Genomic DNA, 25852 nt, shown 5'->3' with positions numbered 1-25852 from the left:
GTACTGATCTGATGCTGGGTCCACTGCTTTTCATCATTTATATAAATGATTTGGATGTGAACACAGGACGTATAGTTAGTAAGGTTCACAGCTCCTTCAAAGTGGAATCGCAGGTAGATAGGATAGTGAAGAAGGCTTAAGGTGTAGGTTTGCTCGCTGAGCTGTAGTTTTGATATCCAGACGTTTCATTACTTAGCTAGGTAACATCATCAGTGGCGACCTCCAAGTGAAGCAAAGCTGTTGTCTCCTGCTTTCTATTTATACGTTTGTCCTGGATGGGTGTTCCAGAGGTTTGTGGTGATGTCATTTCCTGTTCGTTTTCTGAGGGGTTGATAGATGGTATCTAGATCTATGTGTTTGTTTATGGCGTTGTGGTTGGAGTGCCAGGCCTCTAGGAATTCTCCGGCATGTCTTTGCTTAGCCTGTCTCAGGATAGATGTGTTGTCCCAGTCGAAATGGTGGTTTTTTCCTCCGTGTGTAGGGCTATGAGGGAGAGAGGGTCATGTCTTTTTGTGGCTAGCTGGTGTTTGTGTATCCTGGTGGCTAACTTTCTTCCTGTTTGTCCTACGTAGTGTTTGTGGCAGTCCTTGCATGGAATTTTGTAGATGACATTGGTTTTGTCCATGGGTTGTCCTGGGTCTTATAAGTTTGTTAGTTTTTGTTTGAGAGTGTTGGTGGGTTTGTGTGCTACTAGGATTCTGAGGGGTCTTAGTAGTCTGGCTGTCATTTCTGAAACTTCTTTGATGTATGGTAAGGTGGTTAGGGTTTCTGGCTGTGTTTGGTCTGCTTGTCGTGGTTTGTTCTTGAGGAATCTGCGGACTGTATTTTTTGAGTATCCGTTCTTCTTGAATATACTGTATATGTGGTTCTCCTCTGTTTTCCGAAGTTCGTCTGTGCTGCAGTGTGAGGTGGCTCATTGGAATAGTGTTCTGATACAGCTTCGTTTGTGTGTGTTGGGATGGTTGCTGGTGTAGTTAAGTATTTGGTCAGTGTTTGTCGGTTTTCTGTATACGCAGGTTTGTAGTTCTCCGTTGTCCGTTGTTTCGACTGTGACGTCCAGGAATGCGAGTTTGTTGTCGGTTCCTTCCTCCTTGGTGAACTTTATGATGATGTTAAATGTCTCTTCTATCTTGTTTCGTTTTGTGATGACAAAGGTGTCATCTACGTAGCAGACCCAGATTTTTGATTTGATGGTTGGTCGGGCTGTTTGTTCTCGTCTTTGCATTACCGCTTCTGCTATGAATTCTGATAGTAAAGAAGGCATTTGGTATGCTTTCCTTTATTGGTCAGAGTATTGAGTACAGGAGTTGGGAGGTCTTGTTGTGGCTGTACAGGACATTTGTTAGACCACTTTTGGAATATTGTGTGCAATTCTGGTCTCCTATCAGAAGGATGTTGTGAAACTTGAAAGGGTTCAGAATATACTTACAAGCATGTTGTCAGGATTGGAGTGTTCGAGCTCTAGGGAGAGGCTGAATAGGCTGGGGCTGTTTTCCCTGGAACGTCGAAGCTTGAGGGGTGACCTTATAAAGGTTTATAAAATCAAGAGCAGCATGGATAGGGCAAATAGACAAGGTCTTTTCCCTGGGTCGGGGGAGTTTAGAACTAGAGGACATAGGTTTAGGGTGAGAGGGGAAAGATTTAAAAGGGACCTAAGGGGTAACTTTTTCACACAGAGGGTGGTGCGTGTATGGAATGAGGTGCCAGAAGGAGTGGTGAAGGCTGGTACAATTACAACATTTAAAATGCATCTGGATGGGTATCAGGCTAGGAAGGGTTGAGAGGGATATGAGCCAGCTGCTGGCAAATGGGACTAGATTAATTTAGGATATCTGGTTGGCATAGATGAGTTGGTCTGTTTCCATGCTGTACATCTCTGTGACTCTAAATCCAGGAAACTGTACAATCAAGAGTTGATGCTCCAACTGAAATGAATGAAAATGGCTTTTGTGAATGTGCCTTTTTTTTCACCTTACACCTCTTCCCCCCCCCTTGAGGTAGGGGTGCAGTGTGGGGAATTCAAGGTGCGGTCGGCTGTTGTTCCCTTTCTTAATGTGATGTTCCACTCTCTGACACATGTAATGCCTTGAGCGGTGACAAAGGAGGTAGATTTTCTTGTGCTGTAGTTAGACCCACATGGCCAGGCTGTGCTCATAGCATGAAACGGATCAGTTACGATTCAGTGGCTGAATTTCACAGAAGGTCACCCCATGCCAATCTCTCAGAAGCTCTGTTTGCCTGGTTCATTGTCGCTTTCAGTTGGCTTGAGGATGAAAGTTTCTTGGCAATACTTTTCAAGTGAATGGACGATAAAAACTGATAGGCTGAGAAACCCAGCCACCCAGAAGCTGCTAGTGCAGGTCAAATTCATCATTGAATTAGTGATGTTGCCAACGTCAGTCTGCTCCCTCAGAGATGAGTCATGGTTGATTGAGTGATGTGTGAAGTGAGGTGACACTGGGAAAGCAGATGCTCATCAAAGCACTGGAGCAGACAGGAATACACGTAGCTAAGAAAGCTGAAAACCAGCAACCTGATTGATGGATTGTAGGTCGTATGCTTGTGGATCAGTTCATGTAATTTAGACTCATTTAGTATGCACCAGACAGATTGCCCCTTGTAACACAGCAGTCGTATCATGAGCCATCTCATATCTCAGTTCCTGCATTAGCTAATGGGTCACCCAAGCAAGGAATCATTTGTGTCTTTATTAAACCATTCAGAACTCAATAAAACAGCTGGTCTTCCCTCATGTTCACAGGAGGACTCAGATTTCCATTCGAAGTCCGAGTCTGGAAGGTGATGGTCATGTCAACCGTGGCACAAAGCAAAGTTCATTCACTCTGACCTGAAGGGCTCTTTTGCACTGAGAAAGCTGAGGATCTATTTCAACTCCAGCAAGAACAGAGGGCAGAGGAAGTGCAGGGTTGGCAATGGCTTAGTGGTATTATTGCTGGACTCTTAACCCAGAGAGCCAGGTTATGTTCTGGGGACCTGGGTTTGAATCCTGCCACAGCAGATGGTGGAATTTGATCTTAATAAATATCTGGAATCAAGGGTCTGTGATGACCAGGAATCCATTGTTAATTGTTGGAAACCCACCTAGTTCACTAATGTCCTTCAGGGAAAGAAACTGCCATCCTTACCTGTTCTGGCCTTCATGTGACTCCAGACCTATAGCAATGTGTTTGACTCTTAACTGCCCTCTGGGATGGGCAATAAATGCTGGTTATCCAGCGACACCATCATCCTGTGAATGAGGTAGACAGAAATTCACTGGGATACTGCTTGGGATGAAAGTTCTTAGCTCTTAGTTATGAGGAGCATCTGGATAGGCTGGATATGTTTTCCCTGGAGCAGAGAAGGTGGTGGGGAGGTGGGATCTGATTGATGTATACAACATTACAAGAGGCACAAACAGAGTACTCACGAGACTCTCATCCACATGGCAAACATGCCTAAGAGCAGACGGTATAAGTTTAAAGTGAGGAAGTATGTGTTTCACAGGAGATCTGAGAACAAAAATGCTTCACCCAGGGGGAGGTGCTGCCTGAGAGGGTGGTGGAGGCAATTACTCTCGCAATATTGAAGAAGATTCTGGATGAGCTCTTAAAATGCCAGGGAATAATAGGCTATGGGATTAATGTAGTTTGGTTGTTTATTAGTTGGCATAGACAAGGTGAGCCAAAGGGCCTGTATCTATGATGTATGACTGTACGGCATTCCTGGTGAAGGGCTTATGCCTGAAACGTCGATTCTCCTGCTCTTCGGATGCTGCCTGACCTGCTGTGCTTTTCCAGCACCACACTTTTCATCTATGACAATTGTCAGCTGTACGTCAACTGCTGTTCAACAGATGACATACCTGCTCAAAGTTTGGGAGTTCAAGTCTCACTCTGGGGATTTGACAGAAAACTTAAGGCTGACATTCCAGTGTACTACTGAGGCAGTGATTTTTGAAGACGCTGTCGCTCAGATGACACATTAAACAGGGACCCTGGCAGTGTATGTAAAACAAACTCCATGGACCCATTTCAAAGGAGAGTAGGCAGGTTCTACCTGGTGCCCTGCTGTTAATATTTATGCCTCCACTAACATGGGTGGCTCAGTGGTCAGCATGGCTGCCTCCAAGAGCCAGGGACACAGGTTCGATTCCACCCTCAGGTGATTGTCTGTGTGAAGTTTGCACATTCTCCCTGCGTTCGCGTGGGATTCCTTCAGGTGCTCTGGTTTCATCCCACAGTCCAAAGATGTGCAGGTTAGGGTGGATTGGCCATGGGAAATTGCCCATGGGTCCATGGATGTGCAGGCTAGGCGGTATAGTCATGGGAAATGCAGGGTTACATGGACAGGGTAGGGGGGTGAGTCTGGGAGGGATGCTCTTCAGAGGGTTCGTATGGACTTGATGGGCTAAATGGGCCGCTACCACACTGTATAGATTCTTTGAACATCACTAGAACAGATTGCCTGGTCACTTGTCACCACCTTCTCCAGGAAATGAGGGAAGGGCTATAAATACTGGCTTTGCTAATGACATCCTTTTTTCACAAACTTATAAAAGAAGCAGAGATGCTTGCTGTTTGTGAGAGCTCACTTTGTACAATTTGGCTGCCACGGATTTTGTATCATGACAGTGACTTGGACATTTTCATCTACACCCGAAATGTTAGCTTGCTCTCTCTCTCCATGGATGCTGCCTGACCCACTGTGATCTGCAACAACTTTGTTTCCACTAAGGAGATATTAAGACAGGTGACTAAATGCCTACTGTCAATGAGGGAAGTTTGAAACAGTGAATTAAAGCAGGAGAGATCTTTAAAAAGATAATGTGAGAAGAATAGTGAGTTACCAATTTAGGCACAGGGTAATCAGGTTGATTGTGACACAAGTCAGGGGTGGTACGGTGGCTCAGTGGCTCAGTGGTTAGCACTACTGCCTCACAAAGCCAGGGACCCGGGTTCAATTCCCGCCTCAGGCAACTGTCTGTGTGGAGTTTGCACATACTCCCCGTGTCTGCGTGGGTTTCCTCCGGGTGCTCCAGTTTCCTCCCACAGTCCAAAGATGTGCAGGTTAGGTGAATTGGCCATGCTAAATTGCCTGTAGTGTTAGGCGCATTAGTCAGGGGTAAATGTAGGGGAATGGGTTTGGGTGGGTTGCTCTTCGGAGGGTTGGTGTGGACTTGTTGGGCCAAAGGGCCTGTTTCCACACCGTAGGGAATTTAATCTCATCAAAGTCAGCAGAAGCCAACAAAGGAATATAGATATCTGTGATTCATGCATAGTAATCTCTGTGAGTGCACTCTGCGGAATAAGCCTTCACTATTGTCTTTACCATAACTAGGAAACAAGACAATTTTGAGAACAGAGCTTTGAAAGGTCAAATTGCATGAGTAAAGCCTTGGAATTCTGAATGATGATGCTCAGCCAATATAATAGCATTTGTTTGCAAATTCAGTTGTCTAATTTTCACTGACATAAAATCATTAATTTTAAGGAGCTTAACACTTCTGTTAAATTAAATATTATGTTTTATGAGCAATGCACTGGTCATTACACAAGTGTTTTTTTTTACACCATCTCATTTCATAGTCAGCAATCCTTCTGCCAAACATGAAAAAGAATTAAAATAGCAAAACAGTTCTGATCTGTGTCCAGGCACTGAGCTGATCCTCTTAACTTGCTTTGCTGCTGGAGATAGCCCATAACTTTCTTGTAAAATTCTACAGACACAGGCCCAAATCCACTGACACAACACAAGATTTTTAATCTCTTAAAAACTAGCTGTACTTTTGAATATGTATATTTATTATTATTGCTGTTTGACTGATTTAATGTGAACCATGACACTGGTGCTTGGCCACGAGATCTGTTGCAGTTTTATAGTCTCCTGCAGACGGGTACAAGGCCAGGTTTGGGGATCATGAAATGTAACAGGTAGTCTTCCCTTATACACCCGGACCTATCTCCCAGTTTACGGGGTTTGATGGAGTTTCTGGGAACCTTTGCACCTGTGTGAGAACACAAGCAACAGAAACAGGAGCAGGTTATCTGGCCAATCAAGCCTGCTCTGCCATTCAACAGGGTCATGGGTGATCCTTCTCCCCATAACAATGCATATCCTTCCTTCTCAGGTTATGATTCAACTCCCTTTCCAACACCTTGACTGAGCCTACTTCCCCCGCACTCTCGGACAATCCATTTCAGACCCTAACCACTACCTCCCCCACACTCTCAGACAGCCATTCCAGACCCTAACCACTGCCTGCCCCACACTCTCAGACAGTTCATTCCTGACCCTAACCACTGCCTCCCCCACACTCTCAGACAGCCATTCCAGACCCTAACCACTGCCTGCCCCACACTCTCAGACAGTTCATTCCTGACCCTAACCACTGCCTCCCCCACACTCTCAGACAGCCATTCCAGACCCTAACCACTGCCTACCCCACACTCTCAGACAGTCCATTCCAGATACTAACCACTGCCTGCCCCACACTCTCAGACAGTCCATTCCAGACCCTAACCACTGCCTGCCCCACACTCTCAGACAGTCCATCCCAGACCCTAACCACTGCCCAACCCACACTCTCAGACAGTCCATTCCAAATCCTAACCACTGCCTACCCCACACTCTCAGACAGTCCATTCCAGACACTAACCACTGCCTGCCCCACACTCTCAGACAGTTCATTCCTGACCCTAACCACTGCCTGCCCCACACTCTCAGACAGTCCATTCCAGACCCTAACCACTGCCTCCCCCACACTCTCAGACAGTCCATCCCAGACCCTAACCACTGCCTCCCCCACACTCTCAGACAGTCCATCCCAGACCCTAACCACTGCCTCCCCCACACTCTCAGACAGTCCATTCCAGACCCTAACCACTGTCTGCCCCACACTCTCAGACAGTCCATTCCAGACCCTAACCACTGCCTGCCCTACACTCTCAGACAGTCCATCCCAGACCCTAACCACTGCCCAACCCACACTGTCAATCAGTTAATTCCAGACCCTAACCACCGTCTGCCCCACACTCACAGACAGTCTATTCCAGTCTCTAAGCACTGCCTCCCTCACACTCTTTTACCCGCATCATTTCACTTACCAAATACAATAAATATAAAGCCTCTTATTTCCAAGTGCAAAGCCGAGAACAAGCAGAGTGAATTTGGAAGACTAACTTCCAAGGACCTCTGTACAAAATCTCTGACTGTGTACTGACTCGGGGACTGTACTGTAAAGCACATAAAACAGGTGTTATCCCTTTACGTATATAAATGATGGCAGTAACACTTGTTTTGGGATCTTCTTTCTAAACTGGTGATCACAGAGTGTGGCATGCTTAAAGGGCCCACAGTGCTCTGAGCAGCCACACCCCATGCAATTTAAACCCTATTGAAAATGATTTCCCTGACCCCATACTGATTATATCCAGCAACTATACTCCTCTGTCTGGACTTCCATTAGAGTTGCTGTGGGACATTGCCTGAGGTTCAATAATGCAAGTCAGGTCAACTGCCTGACATCAGGCATCTGAGGGACCCCAATGTACAGAGCCAAAGCCAGAGGTGGCATTTTTGGTTCCCTCTTAGTCCTCCCACTTGAGGACATGAGCTGCCTGTTCACCCCCAGAAGGAAAACCTAGTTTTAACATCTAGTAAATACTTAATAATGATCCATTTGGATCTGTATGTGGTAATTTTTGAGGTTTTTTTCCTCTCCTGATTGCCAAGTTCACACCCAGTGGCCCTGGAACCCTCCTGGAGAGAAGGTTGTACTAAAGGCAAAAGAAACCAAAAATGTACCCGGCCCTTCAAACCTGCTGTGGCATTCAATGGGATCCTGGCTGATGATGTGGCCTTAACTCTATATTGTGCCCAACCCCCCAAAATGTTTTGTTTGACAATCTGAAGCCAGTCCAACTCATCGTTGAATGTATTCAATGATCCGGCCTCCGCTGGTCAATGGGGAAAAGAATTTTGAAGATGAACAACACTGTGAGAGAAGTAAGGCTATGGGGAAGGGGGGGAGGTTAAAGCAATTTTAGAAAGGGCTAATGGAGTTGGGGGTCATCTGATGAAACCTTAAGGGATACATTGAAAACCCCATTGTAACTCTCACTGCAGATGCTTGAAAGAACAACTTAGTTCCAGACCATCACCTCGAATCTGGTGTCACCGTATTTCTGATCTGAACAGCCCCGTAATTTCTTTGATAAATTTTATACCCATAGGAAATGTCGAAGTAAAACATAGCCCAATTATAATGACCATGGTATTGCAAGGTCACCAGGTAATAACACAAGTCACATTCAGTTCAATGAACTGATCCAATACTCCTGAATACATTGGATGGTTCTCTCACCGTCTTAATCATCATCCCATAATCTCCTGCATCACTGAACAAACTGCTGTAAAAATATTTGTGCATTATCTATTTGAACTCTAATTCCTTCCAAACAATCTACAGGATAATGACTAAAGCCGCACCATTCTGATACCTCATGGGATAAACATTGCAAACAACGTTGAGGCTCAATGTTTCATTTCGCACTGACATCTACCCCCTCCAACCCCTGCCCAGAGGTCAAAGATCGTAGAGTTGAACTACATTCGTAGTGTGGAGCTAACTGTCAATTATCCCAGAGTAATGCAATAGTCTGAGTAATTTCCACTTCCACGGTACCTCTCTGCTCAAAACGCTGCACACACGCAAAGCAAACACGTCAGGCACTTGCTGGGTATATGCTATTTATTTAAATTTGGGTCAGGTAAAAGTCACATCTTCCATTTCCTTCTATTCCCAGATCAACACCAAAGGCAGAACTTGATGAATTTAGCAAAAATAACATCTTGCACTCAATGTGGTGCCTTTTAAAGATTCTGAGGGCACTTGTCAGGGTAGATGTTGAGATGATATTTGTGTTATTAAAAATATATTCGTTCACAGGATGAGGGTGCCACTGGCTAGGCAATCATTTATTGCCCATCCCAGAGGGCAGTTAAGAGTCAACCACACTGCTGTGGGTCTGGAGTCACATATAGGCCAGACCAGGTAAGGATGGCAGTTTCCTTCCCTAAAAGACATCAGTGAACCAGATTGTTTTTTCCAATAATTGGCAATTAATTAATGGTCATCATTAGACACTTAATTCCATATTTTAATTGAATTCAAATTCCAACATGAACAAGATTCACACCCAGATCCCCAAAACATTACCTGGGTCTCTGGATTATATAATATAATCCAGTGATAATATAATTAGGCTATCACCTCCCTTCAATGCAGGGCCACAGTTTTATAATTAGAGGTCTCCCATTTAAGACATAGATGAGGAGGATTGTTTTCCTTTCCAACGATTGTTAGTTTTTGGAAATGTCCCCTTCTGGGCTTTCTCCAAGCAGTGCCATTTTATAAAAATCTATTCATGAAATATGGGTATTTGGTGGCTGAGCCAGCAGTTATTGCACTACTTACTCTTGAGGAGCTGCCTTCTTGAACCACTGCAGTCCGTGAGCTATAGGTTGACCCACAATGCTGTTTGAAAAGGAATTCCAGGATTTTGACTCAGTGACACTGAAGGATATAATTCCCAAGTCAGGATGGTGAGTGGATTAGAGGGGAACTTGCAGGTGATGGTGTTCCATGTATCTGCTGCCCTTGCGCTTTGAGATGTTCGTGGTTGTGGGTTTGGAAGATGCTTTCTGAGGTGTCTTGGTGAATTTCTGCAGTACACCTTGTAGATGGTGCACACTGCTGCTACTGAATGTTTGAGATTATTCAAAACAAAGTAAGACAAATTTTTGATTAACAAGAGTGTTGTGGTAGGGTGAAGTTAAAGCCACAATCAGATCAATGACAACCTTATTGAATGGCAAGGCAAGTTCGGGGGACTGCATTGTGTACTCTTTCATCATTCCTGATAATCTTCTGTCTTCAAGAAGCTGGATAGGGAAGTAGACACCGAGTAGACACGGGTAGTGTGGGGGGGAAAGATGAAGTGAGGTGATCACAAGGCTGACAATGGAAATTAGTGCTCAGATGTTTTTAAAAACAAAGGGATTTTATAGTGTCTCTCCTAATCATAGGACATCTCAAAGTACTCCGATACGACTGGCTTATGTAGGTGTAAGGAAAACAATTTATGCAAAGGAAGGTCCCGCAAACAGCAGCATGTTAAAGAACAGATAACTCTTTTGTGATGTTGATTGAAGGATAAATATTGGCTTAGACATAAGGGATATCTCTCTTCCTCAAAAATATTACCAAAGCATCTTTAATCTGAGGAAGTGGATAAGGACTCAGAGTGATGGCTCAGCTAAAAGGTGGTACCACCGACAGTGCAGCGTTCCCTCAGTACTGCACTGCAGCAGCTACTGTATCCAGGTTTTTGGATGGGGACAGAGATGAGGTGCTTACGGAGAGAAGTACATGAAAAATTAGTATGAATCATAAGAAGGGAGGGTACTGTGTGGAAGGAGGCAGTGGAGGAAGGGATTTGTACAGGTTTACTGTTCAATTTAACATGGGGAGGTGGAAGAGGCGCTGGCCAAATAGAACTGAGTAACAGTTGGCTGCTCCTATCAGGGTATTAAGAGTTAATTGCAGAGTCATGTATAGGGCAGATCAGGTAAGGGTGAAAGGTAACAGCATTGGTAATGACAATCCATTAGCTTCTTGCTGAAATAACCAGAATTGTTAAATTCTAATTCACAATTTGCCATGATGGAATTTGAACTCCCAACCCCTGGATTGTGAGACCATTGCTGTAGAAACCACAAAGTTGCTGAGTAGGAATCTGAACCAAGTCTGCTTTCCCTTCATGACATGCTGGAGGATGAGGGGCAAATAGGCAAGGCTGGATAAGATTAGATTAGATTAGATTAGATTACAGTGTGGAAACAGGCCCTTCGGCCCAACAAGTCCACACCGAGCCGCCAAAGCGAAACCCACCCATACCCCTACATTTACCCTTATCTAACACTACGGGCAATTTAGTATGGCCAATTCACCTGACCCTGCACATCTTTGGACTGTGGGAGGAAACCGGAGCACCCGGAGGAAACCCACGCAGACACGGGGAGAACGTGCAAACTCCACACAGTCAGTCACCCAAGGCGGGAATTGAACCCGGGTCTCTGGCGCTGTGAGGCAGCAGTGCTAACCACTGTGCCACCGTGCCGCCCACCAAGATGTTGGCCTTTGTGAAGCAGAACAGAAAGCATGGGCTTGAACATAAATATTGAGCAGAAAACATTTGCTCAAAGAAAAGGGAAATACTGAGCTGAAAGTTTGACCGTCCTAATGCATAGCTTTCAAGAGCAGTTGTCAAAGTGCCACAGGCTCATTCTATGGTTTGTGCCAGTTTAGCAGGTTACAGCAACGAAAAGGAAATCTTGCATTTATGTGGTGCATTTCTGTCAGAGAACTTTGCCCAATAGGTTAGAGATCACAAAACACAGCTCGAAGTGAAATTGACAAACAGTTTATTGCAAGCTATATCGCTGGAAAAGAAACTGACGAGGCTGACACAGAACTGACAGTCTGCACAGGTAGATCCGATTTCTCCTCCCAGAGCTGAGGATGAGAGCAGTTTTATAGTAATGCTGCACAATTACACTGATTAAGAAATGGGAAACTACAATGTTTCTGGAAATGGAGTAATTTAGTTGCAAGGATGCTAATTGGAAAACAATTTATCAGCTGAATGTTCTGATCCTTCACACAATGCAACATCCTGACAGTATCATGATTCCATTCATCTTCACAGGTAGGTGTTAATGTCTCTTCTGAAGTGGTAAGATGCTTCCATTGTCCTGTTCCTGGAGCATGTCCCTGCTGGTGCCTCGCTGTCTGACCTGCTCTTTGTGTGGCTTGGGTATTGCCGAGTTGTGAAACTGCCCTTAGGGCTTTGACATATCTGTGGTGATCGGTCATGTTCATGGGAGTTAAAAGTGTATTGCCTTATCTGCATGCTGTCTGATTCAGTTTGTGAGTTGCTCGGGAATTCTGGGTGTTCTGCTACAGTTTGACCAATTTTGCTTTTGTGGGCTTATCGTGAGTTAGCAAATCTTTTTCCACACTTTCACACCCACGAGATGTTCTGAAGCAGATTACTACCACTGATGTACTTTTGAAGTGTAGTTGCTGTTATAAAGTGAGGAAAAGAAACAGCTAATTTGTGCGAGGCAATCTCCTACAAAGAACAATGTAATAATGGCCAGTCATGTTATTTGAGAGATAAAAATTGCTTCTCTTGCTTCCGTTTGAATAATGCTATGAGATCTTTTAAGCCCAGCTGAGAGGGCTGGTAAGATCTCACTTTAATATCCTATCCAAAATGGAGCATCTCTTACAGCTCATCCAGCATTTATAATTCGGCTAGAATGGTTGCTTAGACTTTGATGTTCACATGTCTGTTGTGGGACTTGAACGTGTAACCTTCTGGCTCTGAGGCAAGTGTGCTATCAACTGAACTGGTAGAAGCACTACCATTTTCTGAGGGCTCTATCCCTATCTATCATTTACTCCAGACCCACCTCTTGCCGAAAAACTGACATTTTCCTAGCTACCATCAGTTCCGAGGGTCACCGCTCCTGAAAGGTTAACCTTTTGATTTCTCTTCACAATTGCTGCCAGACCTGCTGAGCTTTTCCAGCAGCTTTTCTGTTTTTGTTGCATTTGCTTCACTGCTCTGGGTCGTCCCCTTTGGCTTTCAGAAAATTGTCAGTCTCAGGTTTAAAAATTAACTATTGGGAAAGTATTAATTATAAGGTGTGGAAGATACTTCCAGACATCATTCATCCTTTGAGTGTAGAAGTTGTTCATAATTTCTGGTTCGCGTTTTTTTAGACAACGCTCCCTCATCCTAGATTAAATATTACAGGAAGAACGAATATGTTGTCATACATCCCAATACTACAATCAAACAGCATATCCCTTCAGCTGTTTGGAACAAACAAGGTCCGACCATACCCTACCAGAACACACTTCTACTCTATGCTGCACAGTGTCCAACATTGGATGTAATTCTGCAATTGGACATTTGCTGGATAATCCTGATTGCAAACAATTACATTTAGTAACAATTTAGAATTGCTAATCAGCCCACAATATGGTGCACTGTAAGCTACATAAATTAATATACAAGGTAATGTTTTTCACACACTAAAAGAATATGTCCAGGCACTCTGCATGTTTTAGCCAAACAAAGTAGGTGACAGCCATTAGCTGAGTCATTTCTCAGGACAATCTCCTAACCAATTAGAGTCAACCTGTCTAGTTTCAAATTTAAACAAAGCTTGAAAGTTAAATGCCAAGCAGCATTAATAGGTACATTTTCCATGGCAACACCTCTACCAATCAGAGCCCACTTGCCAGCCGATCAGCACTTTCCTCTCATATAATACGATTGTTGGTTTTCCCCTTGGATTGGTATTCTTGCAAGTTGTCCTGATCAGTTCAAGATAAAAAGCCTTGACAAAATGTGTTTTTTCGTCAGCAATATTTAAATATGAAGACTTTGGTCTTTCCAATATGAAACTGGAGCAATTTCTTAATTATCTATCACTTGACGTGATGAGATATAACATGTCAAGAGTTGTGCAAGTGATTATTTTTATTGAAATTAGCATCTGTTCCAAAGTGGAACCACACAAAAGTACTACTGTCATGACCTTAGTCTGTTCTGAATTTGTATGATCGTGAGTATAACTCAGTGTTCTTTTACAAATCCATCACCGCCTTGAATATATTTCTGAACATCACAGGATAGATTTATATAAAAGAGGCTTCTTCAGACCTTTGGATCTCATTCTTTGAAGGTACCTTTCAATAACAGGAACTTACATATGTCTAATTCTTTCTTCATCACAGAAGATGTCTGAAAGCACTGAATACAAAATGGACACATGAACAGCAGATTAAAAAGAAGCTTTTAAGGAGATTCTTGAAGGAAGCATAGATACAGAAGCATTTGGGGAATGCATAAAAATGAATAAGACCATAATAAGGCCAAGAAATAGGAACAGGAATAGGTAATTTGGCCCCTCAAACCTGCTCTATCATTCAAAAGGTTCATGACAGATCCAACACTCCCCATGTCCCTATAATTCCAGCCTATGTGTGTGAATGGATCCACGTCATCTGAATTGTCGCTAAGCATACAAGATTCTTAGGAGCTTGACAGGGAGAGTCTAGGGCCAAAGAGCACTATCTCAGAAGATTGGGTCACCCATTTAAGACTGAGACAGAGAAGAATTTCTTCTCTCAGAGTTGTGAATCTGTGGGATTCTACATTGCAGAAAGCTGTTGAGATTGGGATATTAAGTATATTAAAGGCTGAGAGAGAGATTTTTAATGACGAAGAGAATCAAGGATTATGGGGAAATGGCAGGAAAGTGGAGTTGAGGATTATGATCTCATTGAATGGCAGAGCTGATTCAATGGGCTGAATGGCCTACTTCTGCTCCGACATGATATGACTGATTAAGCCAACCTCCGCTCCTATGCCTTACAGTCTTATAGTCAGTCTATCAAGATCAATTGAAACGATTTTCCCAGTTGCCTGGGTAAGGGAAACTGAATGAACTTCAGAGCTGGAAATGACAAAGTTATCTGCCCTGTTGGATTACTTTATATTATAATGTCTAGTTGACCCAACAATTTGCAACAACGCCAGTCTTGGAAAGCATTTTCTCACTGTAACTGTGTGATTTTGTGTATCAAATCCCACGACGTGTGTGTGTGCGCGTGCGCGTGTGCGTGTAGAGCTAGCCCCGAACACCTAACACACCATTCATGGGATAAATACATGGATCTCTAAAATGAAACTGTGCAAACTCTCAAAAGGGTCTGTGTTTGGACGATTTTTTGAGCATCTCACAGAATGTATCCTTTGTTTAAGTATCTTAATATATCACTTGGCCCTGCTGAAGTACTTAGTGCCTGAAGGGAAGAGTCCTCTTTGTCAAAAGTCCGCATTTGGATAATCATCTTTCATGGTTTAAAATATGGGCCAGAAGACTTTTCTTATTCACCTTCCATGTCATATGACATCTCCCATTGAGAATAACATTTTAGTCTTTCACTTCAAAACAGTAATAGATAACCTGCCAGTGCACTCTTGGGCACAGATTTAAGTTGAAAATAAAAATGCTTGCAAAGTAACACTGGAACAGAAGGTGGCCATTTAACTCCTTGAACCTATTCTGCCATATTCAATGAGGTCATGCTAAACTGTAACCCAATTTCATGGCCTGCCTTTTCCTCCATTTCTTATAAAGTGCTTGGTTAACAGAGAAGCCTAGGAAAAAGTTAGGACTGCAGATGCTGAAGATCAGAGTTGAAAGTGAGGTGCTGGAAAAGCACAGCTGGCCAGGCAGCATCTGAGGAGTAGGAGAATCAATGTTTTGGGTATAAGCCCTAGTCAGTTCCCTGATGAAGGACTTATGCCCAAAACGTCAACTCTCCTGCTCCTCAGATGCTGCCTGGCCTGCTATGCTTTTCCAGCACCCCATTCTCTCTCAAAAAAGTCTCTCAATCTCAGTTACAAAATGAATAATTGACAGTGGTTAGCCCTGGTGCCTCACAGAGCCAGGGACCCGGGTTGGATTCCACTCTCATTCAATTGCCTGTGTGGAGTTTGCACATTCTCCCTGTGTCTGCATGGATTTCCTCTGGGTGATCTGGTTTCCTCCCATTGTCCAAAGATGTGCAGGTTAAGATGAATTGGCCATGCTAAATTGCCCACACTGTCCACATATGTGCAGTCTAGGTAGGTTAGCCATGGGAAATGCAAGGCTATAGGGATAGGGTAGGTGGGTGGGTCTGGGTGGGATGCTCTTCAGAGGATCAGTCTGGACTTCATTGCCTGAATGGCCTGCTTCCACACTGTAGGGATTCTATGAATTAACACCCCTGAGAAGCTGACTTACCTGTCAGGCAGCTTCTAACATCCAAACAATCTTGCCACTGGTTGACATGACTCCACTGAGGCCTGTATCCCATCGTCACATCTTTTATTTACCCACAAACATTCGTTGACTCCAGTTCTGCCTTATTCAGAGCCAGCTGTCAGAGTGCCAGGATCTCTGACACTCCCCTTTTTATTTGTCAGCCCGGGCTCCCTGATTGGGTCTGTTAATCTGGACCAATCAGGGAACTCATATTCTATGAGGACTAGCTGGCTGGCCTCGTTACTATCACTACACTGGTCTCTGCCATTCTTGCTGGGTCAAAACATGTCAACAAGAAAAGTCCATTCATCCCTTTAAATGCATTCTGCCATTCCATTAGCCAACCTGCACCTTAGTGTTTTTCAATCCACCTTTGTTCCAAATCCCTTACCTAATCCTCACCAGACGCCTCACAAAAATACATCTATCAACCTCCGTCCTGAAAATCTCAACAGCAGGGGGTCCTCTGGGGTAAAGACAGATAGATAAACACCACATTTTGTGCATGGAAGTGCTTCCTGATTTCCATTCCTGAATAACCTTACTCTAGCTTTCATATTATGTTACTTTGCTCTGGAATTAATCTAACAGGGAAAGTATTTTCTCGCCGTCTGGCCAAGCATAACTATTTTTTTGTTTACTTTAAGCAAAGACACCTTGAAGTGTAGGTTCATAGCTCCTTGAAAGTGGAGTCGCACATAGATAAGATAGTGAAGAAGGCGTTTGGTATGCTTTCCTTTATCAGTCAGAGTATTGAGTACAGGAGTTGGGCAATCATGTTGCCATTGTACAGGACATTGGTTAGGCCACTGTTGGAATATTGCGTGCAATTCTGGTCTCCTTCCATCGGAGAAAGGGTTCAGAAAAGATTTACAAGGATGTTGCCAGGATTGGAGAATTTGAACTATAGGGAGAGGTTGAATAGGCTAGGACTGTTTTCCCTGGAATGTTGGAGGCTGAGGGATGACCTTACGGAGGTTTATATAATCATGAGGGGCATGGGTAGGGTAAATGGACAAGATCTTTTTGCTGGGGTGGGGGAGTTCAGAACTAAGTCTAGGCTGAGAAGGGAAATATTTAAAAGGGAGCTAAGGGGCAACTTTTCACATAGAGAGTGGTACGTGTATGGAATGAGCTGCCAGAGGAAGTGGTGGAGGTTGATCAATTACAATATTTAAAAGGCATTTGGATGGGTATATGAATAGGAAGAGTTTGGAGGGATATGGGCTGGGTGCTGGCAGATGGGACTAGATTGCTTTGGGATATCTGGTCAGCCTGAACGAGTTGGACCGAAGGGTCTGTTTCTGTGCTGTTCATCTCTACGACTCTATGACTCTATGCTTATGAGTTCACCCCTCTGCCTTTCAGATGTAAGGTACTACCAACTCAGTTTAATTATTGGGGTCAACCAAACTCAAGGTTCATCAATAAGAGATGGTCACCAACAGGAGGATAGCTTTCGTAATAATTAAAATATTGGAAATTTGAAATAAAATATCATGGAAAAAAATTCATCTGGTCTAGCAGCATCGGTGTAGAGAGAAAGACAGAGTTAATGTTTCTGATGAAAGGTTAACTCCATTTCACTCTTTCTCCAGGTGTTGGCAGACCAGGAGAGAATTTCCATCATTTTCTTCTTTTTATTTTCGGAGAAACATACTCAGCCAATGGGAAAAGGTTACTACAAGAAGAATCAAAGTGAATGGCATTGGTTCATTCCACCCGAATCTGTGAGAGTAGGGAATAGGAGAATATGTCTATAGGATTGGTGATAGAAAATTGGCATGAAGCCCATGTGGAGTGTACACATAGATATGGGCTGAATGACCTCCTTCTATGCTGTACATTTGTTGGGTAATTTGTCTTTGTAATTTAACTCCTTCACTGCTGTGTAAAGAACAGTAATAACAGAGCCCTGAAAACAAAGATGCTTCAGAGAGTGGATCGTGAAAGAGAAATAATTAATGGCTTATTGAAAGAGAATGAACTGATTAGGGAGAGCTTGCTTGGTGTTGATATTTGCAGTGTGAAATGTTCTCTTCTGGTGAAGCTGCTGCTTTGACGGCACAATCTGCAGCATCCTGGCATTTTGTAAATGTCCTGGCATTTCAGAAATGTCACCAAAAGGGTTTTTCCAACCCTCACAAGTTTACAGTCATACACCCAGGAGTCAGTTGGTCTACGATTGCACTTAATTAGGAAAAGTTGGCATCAAACAACATAGCTAATTTTGAAAAGTAAAGAAAATCTGCACTGGGCTGAGCAATCTCAGTGCAGGAGGTTATGTTAACTTTTAAATCGATGGATAGTAAGCCTTTAATCTTCATGGGAGAATGTAGGCATGAAGCATGAAGCCTTGGGAGTCCAGTATGAAGTTTGATCCTATTTCTTAGATTAATCTGTACACATCCCAGGTCCTCATCTGATCTTTGTTTCTGCTGTTTCTTCAACAGTGAGGGAACAGCATGAAAAGCAAGCCTTTACAAACCTCCACTCACAGCATCCAAACAGGACAAACCCAGGAATTTGAAATTTAAGGACAAATAGAATGCATGAGGCAAATAGAGGAATTACAGATAAATTTAGAAGTTATCAGGTGAGTCAATAGGTCACCTTATGCTAACTTCATGAAGGATGAACTCAAAACAAAATGCGAGAGATCACAGCAGGTCAGGCAGCATCCATAGAGATAGAGCAAGGTAACGTTTCGAGTCTAGATGGCTCTTCATTAAATTCTTCTTCATGCTCTCTCTCCATACATGCTGCCTGACCCGCTGTGATTTCCAGCATTTTTTGTTTTCAGTACAGATTCCAACATCTGCAGTAGTTTGCTCTGACTTGATGAGTGGTGAAAGTATAGAGGTCTTTGAGAGGATAAAAGGGTTTGATTGGGTGTACAATGGGAAGGCACTTTCACGGTCACCAATCAATTCAACAGGGAATTTGGGTGAAACTTCTTTCTGGAGAGAGTAGTGGGAATTTTGGATATTTATCACAGGCAGTGGCAAGAAACACACACAAGATGCATCTAAAATGAACTTACATCACGAAAGCGTCGGAAAGTGTGGTGCTGGAAAAGCAGAGCAAGTCAGGCAGCATCCTGATAAAGAGCTTAGGCTTGAAATGCTGACTCTCCTGCTCCTCAGATGCTGCCTGACCTGCTGTGCTTTTCCAGTGCCACACTTTTCGATGCTGACTCTCCAGTATCTGCAGTCCTCACTTTCTCCTGTTTATACCATGAAAAGAATGGAAGAGTGTGCCATTGAGGTGGGATGGAGGGGTGGAAGCTCACGTACAACATAAATGTCAACTTAGACCTGCAGTGCTGATCAGCCTGTTTCTGCACTACAACGCAATGTAATAAATTCATATTTGAGGCCCACTGTAAGTAGTAAGTGTACTGAGGTGCCTGCTGTAATTCACAGCTCAAAGAGAATGCTCTATCTGTTTCAGGCTTTGCAATGATAAGGGGCATCTGAGCTGGCATAACACTTGGCAAGAGCCAACTTTGTGAGGAATCCATCAACAGGCAATATTATGTGAAGTACAATTGCAGAGCTTCTGGTAAATCTCACCTTAATGCACACAACCAGCATGTGCTCATGTATTTTGCTTCACCACTGATCCATTGAGGGCATAAGCACATCAGAAACATGGTACCTCTGACACAAAAGCACTCCTCTATCAGTGCTCAAATTGGAATGTCAGTCAAGAATTCATGCTCAAGTCTCTCCAGAGACTTGAATGCAAAAACGTCCAGTCTAACTTGCTAGTGCAGTATGAGGATAAACTGAACTGTATGAGCTGCCATATTTCAGATGCGACATTAAAGATCCATTTGCCATTTCTGATGGACCTATAGTATAGGATCAAAACAGAAGTTGCTGGAAAAGCTCAGCGGGTCTGGCAGCATCTGTGAAGAGAAATCAGAGTTAACATTTCATGTCCAGTGACCCCTCCTCAGAACTGTAAGTTCTGAGGAAGGGTCACTGAACCTGAATTTTTTAAAAAAATATATTCTTATTGAAAAAAGAATTTTTTTGTTTGAATATTACAGCAGATCCAAAACCAAACAAATCAAACCAATGGTAAAAACAAACCCATTAATTATATAGAAAAAAAAAACTAATAACTAAGCTAAAAAAGGAGAATCTTAAGAGTAATTAATAATACTAATACAGCTCAATGAAACAAAGCTTGAACCTTCGATCATCAAGCACGTAACTTTATACATATTCATATGTTCGTAGTTCCTCCCCTCTGGATACCAAATTCATTACATAGAATTGCCATGGCTGTGTAAAGGCTCTTATTAGTTTGGTGGACAAATCTGTACGTTTCGACGTTTCGGGCACAGGCCCTTCTTCAGGAATGAGCAGAGAGTGTTCAGCAGGAGAAGATAAAAGGTAGGGAGGAGGGACTTGGAGGAGGGGCGTTGGAAATGTGATAGGTGGAAAGAGGTCAAGGTGAGGGTGATAGGTCGGAGTAGGATGGAGGCGGAGAGGTCAAGAAGAAGACTACAGGTCAGGAAGGCGGTGCCGGGCTGGAGGGATTCGGCTGAGACAAGGTGGGGGGAGGGGGGATGAAGAAACTGGTGAAGTCCAAGTTCATCCCCTGTGGTTGGAGGGTTCCCAGTCGGAAGATAAGACGCTCCTCCTCCGACCGTCGCGTTGTTGTGGTTTGGCGGTGGATGAGTCCAATGACCTGCATATCCTCGATGGAGTGGGAGGGGGAGTTGAAATGCTGTGCTACAGGGTGGTTGGGTTGGTTCGTCCGGGTGGCCCAGAGGTGCTCTCTGAATCGCTCCGCAAGTAGGCGGCCTGTCTCCCCAATATAGAGGAGGCCACACCGGCTGCAGCGGATGCAGTAGATGATGTGGGTGGAGGTGCAGGTGAATCTGTGGCGGATATGGAAGTTTCCTTTGGGGCCTTGGAGAGAAGTGAGGGGGGAGGTGTGGGCGCAAGTGTTGCACCTCCTGCGGTTGCAAGGGAAGGTGCCGGGAGTGGAGGTTGGGTCGGTGGGGGGTGTGGATCTGACAAGGGAGTCGCGGAGGGAGTGGTCTCTACGGAAAGCTGATAGGGGAGGGGAGGGAAATATATCCTTGGTGCTGGGGTCTGTTTGGAGGTGGCGGAAGTGACGGCGGATGATGCGCTGTACATGGAGATTGGTGGGGTGGTAGGTGAGGACCAGTGGGGTTCTGTCCTGGTGGCGGTTGCAGGGGCGGGGCTCAAGGGCGGAGGAGCGGGAAGTGGAGGAGATGCGGTGGAGGGCACCGTCGACCACGTCGGGGGGGGAAATTGCGGTCCTTGAAGAAGGAGGCCATCTGTGTTGTACGTATTTTGAACTGGTCCTCCTGGGAGCAGATGCGGCGGAGACGAAGGAATTGGGAGAATGGGATGGCGTTTTTACAGGGGGCAGGATGGGAGGAGGTGTAGTCCAGGTGGCTGTGGGAGTCGGTTGGTTTGTAGTAGATGTCCGTGTTGATTTGGTCGCCTGAGATAGAAACAGAAAGGTCTAGGAAGGGGAGGGAGGAGTCCGAGACTGTCCAGGTGAATTTGAGGTCGGGGTGGAAGGTGTTAGTGTAGTGGATGAACTGTTCAACCTCCTCGTGGGAGCACGAGGTAGCGCCGATAAGTCATCAATGTAGCGAAGGAAAAGATGGGGGGTGGGGCCAGTGTAGTTGCGGAAGATGGATTGTTCCACATACCCTACGAAGAGGCAGGCATAGCTGGGGCCCATGCGGGTGCCCATGGCTACTCCTTTTGTTTGGAGAAAGTGGGAGGATTGGAAAGAAAAGTTGTTCAGGGTGAGGACCAGTTCGGTCAGTCGAAGGAGGGTGTCGGTGGAAGGGTACTGGGTGGTACGGCGGGAAAGGAAAAAGCGGAGTGCTTTGAGTCCTTCGTGATGGGGGATGGAGGTGTACAGGGACTGGATGTCCATGGTGAAGATGAGGCGTTGGGGACCAGGGAAGCGGAAATCCTGGAGGAGGTGGAGGGCGTGGGTGGTGTCACGAACGTAGGTGGGGAGTTCTTGGACTAATGGGGACAGGACCGTGTCGAGGTATGCCGAGATGAGTTTGGTTGGGCAGGAGCAGGTCGTCCGGGGCAGTCAGGTTTGTGGATTTTGGGCAGGAGGTAGAAACGGGCAGTGCGGGGTTGTGGGACTATGAGGTTGGAGGCGGTGGATGGGAGGTCCCCTGAGGTGATGAGGTTATGGATGGTCTGGGAGATGATGGTTTGGTGGTGGGGGGTGGGGTCATGGTCAAGGGGAGAATCTTCAATTGCAAGGCGTGGGTCCTGTTGCAAATTGAGATCCTTCTCGCATTTTCCCAGATATCCTCCCATAATTCAGAAGAGATCTCAACGTCCAACTCCTTCTCCCATACCCTACAGAGCCATTCGGTCTCATCCGAGGGACCCTCTCCCAGTAGATGATAAACGTTGCTAACAGACAATGTACCCTCAGCACTCAACACCCTCTTCTCCATGTCAGACCTATAAGAATCAGTTAGAAGTGTGGTCTCCTCTTTGTATGAAATTTCTAATTTGAAAAAAGAGAACAGGTCCCGACTGGACAATTCATATTTCGGAGCCAACTGGTCAGAGGACATCAATATGTCCCCTTCGAATAAATCACCCAGGCAAGACACGCCCCTAGCTGCCCATAGTTTAAACCCCGAGTTGATCATCCCTGGGTGAAAACCTGGCATACCTACTATAGTTATAAAACATGATGTTTTGGCAATATTGCCTTCACCATGATGCATTGCCCTCCACACCTTGACAGTATTGTTGATTATTTGGCTATGGCAATATGGGACCTGAAATGTTAACTCTGATTTCTCTTCATAGATGGTGGCAGACATGCTGAGCTTTTCCAGCAACTTCTGCTTTTGCTTCTGATTACAGCATCTGTAGTTCTTTTGGTTTTTACACAGTGTAGAATCCACGCCACGATTTCAAACAGCAACAAGACGGTTCTCTCTGGTGTCCTGCCCAATACTTATTCCTCAAGGAGGAAGTGAGGGCTGCAGATGCTGGAGATCAGAGCTGAAAATGTGTTGCTGGAAAAGCGCAGCAGGTCAGGCAGCATCCGAGGAACAGGAGAATCGACGTTTCGGGCATAAGCCCTTCTTACCCAGCCAACAAATTCCTTATGCTCGCTTATTTTTTGGTTCAGGCATGAAGATTAGACACAAAGAATTGCTGGTACCCATAAAATGCCACATCACCTCTCCCACCTCCAACAGCAAATGGACAGGGAAAGTGCTTTGTTTTTAAACTTCTCTTCAGGAAGCAGTGGCAACAATTAAATCAGAAGTTATGTGTTGAAGACCTGCAACCTTCTGACAGTACTCCTTGTTGGATGAATAAATAGCTGCTGAGGTATTCGATTGGAAATATTTTGCACCTATTTAGCCACTTCATTGTCAATAGTTAGCTGATTATAGCATCATGACTCAGTCACCTCCCCAGGGTGCATTGCTGCTGATGGGTTAGCTGTCAAATGTTCATATGTCCAAATTATACAGCGACTGGAGGTCTCCTGCCAAGAAACAATTTACTAGCTTACTTACCCATTTGTCTTCTAAGCCACAAAGTCTGTCTTCAGGTATAAGTGCCCTTTGATGTATTTAACACAATGAGAGTGGGATTGCTCTTGTTTTGTTAGCTAACTGCTGATATACTGAAGATAGCACTAATGGAAATGTCTATAACTTAGGTGTCATTTCTTTTACTCAAGGCCATTTGGTTTCCTGTTTCAACCTCTGTAGCTGATTGCAACAAAAAAAATAATCTATTCAACACACCTGAAAACGATAGGGGACATTGTGGTATTGTTACATGTGAGGGACTCTTGAGGTGCTGTAGGGTCCTTACTGTTGGACCAAGAGGCCTGAGTTCAAGTCCCACTTGCCCCAGTGACATGTAATAACATCTCTGAACAGGTTGATTAGAAAAATAGATTTAAAAAATTAATGTTACACATGAGGGACTCTTGTGGTGCAATGGTAATCATAGAGTCATAGAGACGTACAGCACAGAAAGACCCTTTGGTCCAACTCATCCATGCCGACCAAATACCCAAACCTAATCTAGTCCCATTAGCTAGCATTTGGCCCATATCCCTCCTAAACCCTTTCTATTTATATACCCATCTAAATGCCTTTTAAATGTTGCAATTATACTAGCCTTCCCCAGCTCTTCTGCGTGAAAAAGTTGTCCCTTAGGTCCTTTGTAAATCTTTTCCTTTTCACCTTAAACCTATGCCTTCTAGTTTTGGACTCCCTCACCCAAGGGGAAACAATCTTATCCATGCCCCTCATGATTTTATAAATCTCTATAAGGTCACCCAAGGAAAGTCGCCCCAGCCTATTCAGCCTCTCCCTGTAGCGCAAACTCTCCAATCCTGGCAACATCCTTGAAAGGTGGCACGGTGGCTCAGTGGTTAGCAAGGCTTCCTCACAGCACCAGAGTCCCAGGTTTGATTCCAGCCTCGGATGACTGTCTGTGTGGAGTTTGCACATTCTCCCTATGTCTGCGTGGGTTTCGTCCGGGTGCTCCGGTTTCCTCCCACGATCCAAAGATGTGAATTGGCCATGCTAAATTGCCCACTAGTGTTAGTGCTAGGAGCGAAATTGTTCTGGGTGGGTTACTCTTTGGAGGGTTGGTGTGGACTGGTTGGGTCAAAGGGCCTGTTTCCACACTGTAAGTAATCTAATCTAATCCAAAAAAAAATCTTTCTTGAACCCTTTCAAGTTTCACAACATCCATCCTATGGCAGGGAGACCAGAATTGCAAGCAATATTCCAAAAGTGGCCGAACCACTGTCCTGTACAGCCACAACATGACCTCCCAACTCCTGTACTCAATGCACTGACCAATAAAGGAAAGCAAACTGTCCCCATATCTCTGAGCTAGGAGTCCAGGTAAAAGTTCCATCTGCTCCAGAGATGGGTCAAAAGATCCCTAGATGGATTGATTTGAAATATAATATTGTTACAGATGGAATTGAACCAGCCATTCTATTAGGCAGGAGTGGGTACTGCAGTTGCTGGAGATCAGAGTCTAGATCAGAATGGTGCTGGAAAAGCACAGCAGGTCAGACAGCATCCAAGGAGCAGGAAAGTGGATGTTTCGGGCAAAAACCCTTCATCAGGAATGACAGCAACTAGATTAGCCATGTCCATCTTTACCCCCAAGAATTCAATCAATTTACAATTCAGAAATTGTATTCAGCTCAACAGTGACCCAGTGACAGTGAATGAACAGGGACGTATTTCCAACTCAATAGGATGTGTGACTCGGAGGGGATCTTGGAGGTTGTAGTTTTCCCATATATCAGCTGCCCTTGGCCCTCTAAGTGGTGGGTTTGGAAGGTGCTGTTGAAGGAACCTTGGTGAGTTGCTGCTGTACATCTTGTGGATGGTACTCTCCCTGTTGCCACTGTGTACTGTGCTAACCAGGGAGTCACCATTGAGGGGAATGAATCAGGTGATGGTCAAGGAGGCTGCTTTGTCTTGGACAGTGTCTTGAGTAGTTTAGAAGCTCAACTCAACTTGTAGGGATGAAGGTGGACCAATCAAGATGGGTGAGGCCATGGAGGGGAAATAAGGATGAAAATGTTAAAAATGACGGTGTTGCATGATGATAGTGGGCAAATGGGATTTGATGTGTGTTCAGATAGAGGCATCTCCACAACACTTTCAGAGATCCTAGACCTTGACAGTCTCCTCAGTGAAAGCTTCCGCAAAGTGACACTGTTAATTTTCAGAATTCCTAAGGCACTTGACACAGAAAACCACTAATAACAAATCCAGAAAATACTGAGGCACTCATAACCATTCCCCTTTGAGCTATTAATTACAAGGACCTGAGTAGTAGAACCTGCTATT

The 25852-nt window shown here is 44.5% G+C and overlaps 1 protein-coding gene across 4 annotated transcripts in view; it reads right to left on the bottom strand.

Moving 5' to 3' along the window:
* The window catches only part of LOC122539499 (netrin receptor UNC5C-like), a 402437-nt gene that overhangs the window by 173207 nt on the left and 203378 nt on the right, over positions 1-25852 (bottom strand). The gene's annotated exons all lie outside the window — the stretch shown is intronic.

The sequence above is a fragment of the Chiloscyllium plagiosum genome, unplaced genomic scaffold (genome assembly GCF_037043375.1).
Source record: "Chiloscyllium plagiosum isolate Xiang-an unplaced genomic scaffold, Cpla_swu_hap1 HiC_scaffold_36, whole genome shotgun sequence".
Lineage (NCBI taxonomy): Eukaryota > Metazoa > Chordata > Chondrichthyes > Orectolobiformes > Hemiscylliidae > Chiloscyllium > Chiloscyllium plagiosum.
Note: the sequence above shows the minus strand (reverse complement) of the source record. Positions and strands in the feature narration are given on the sequence as shown.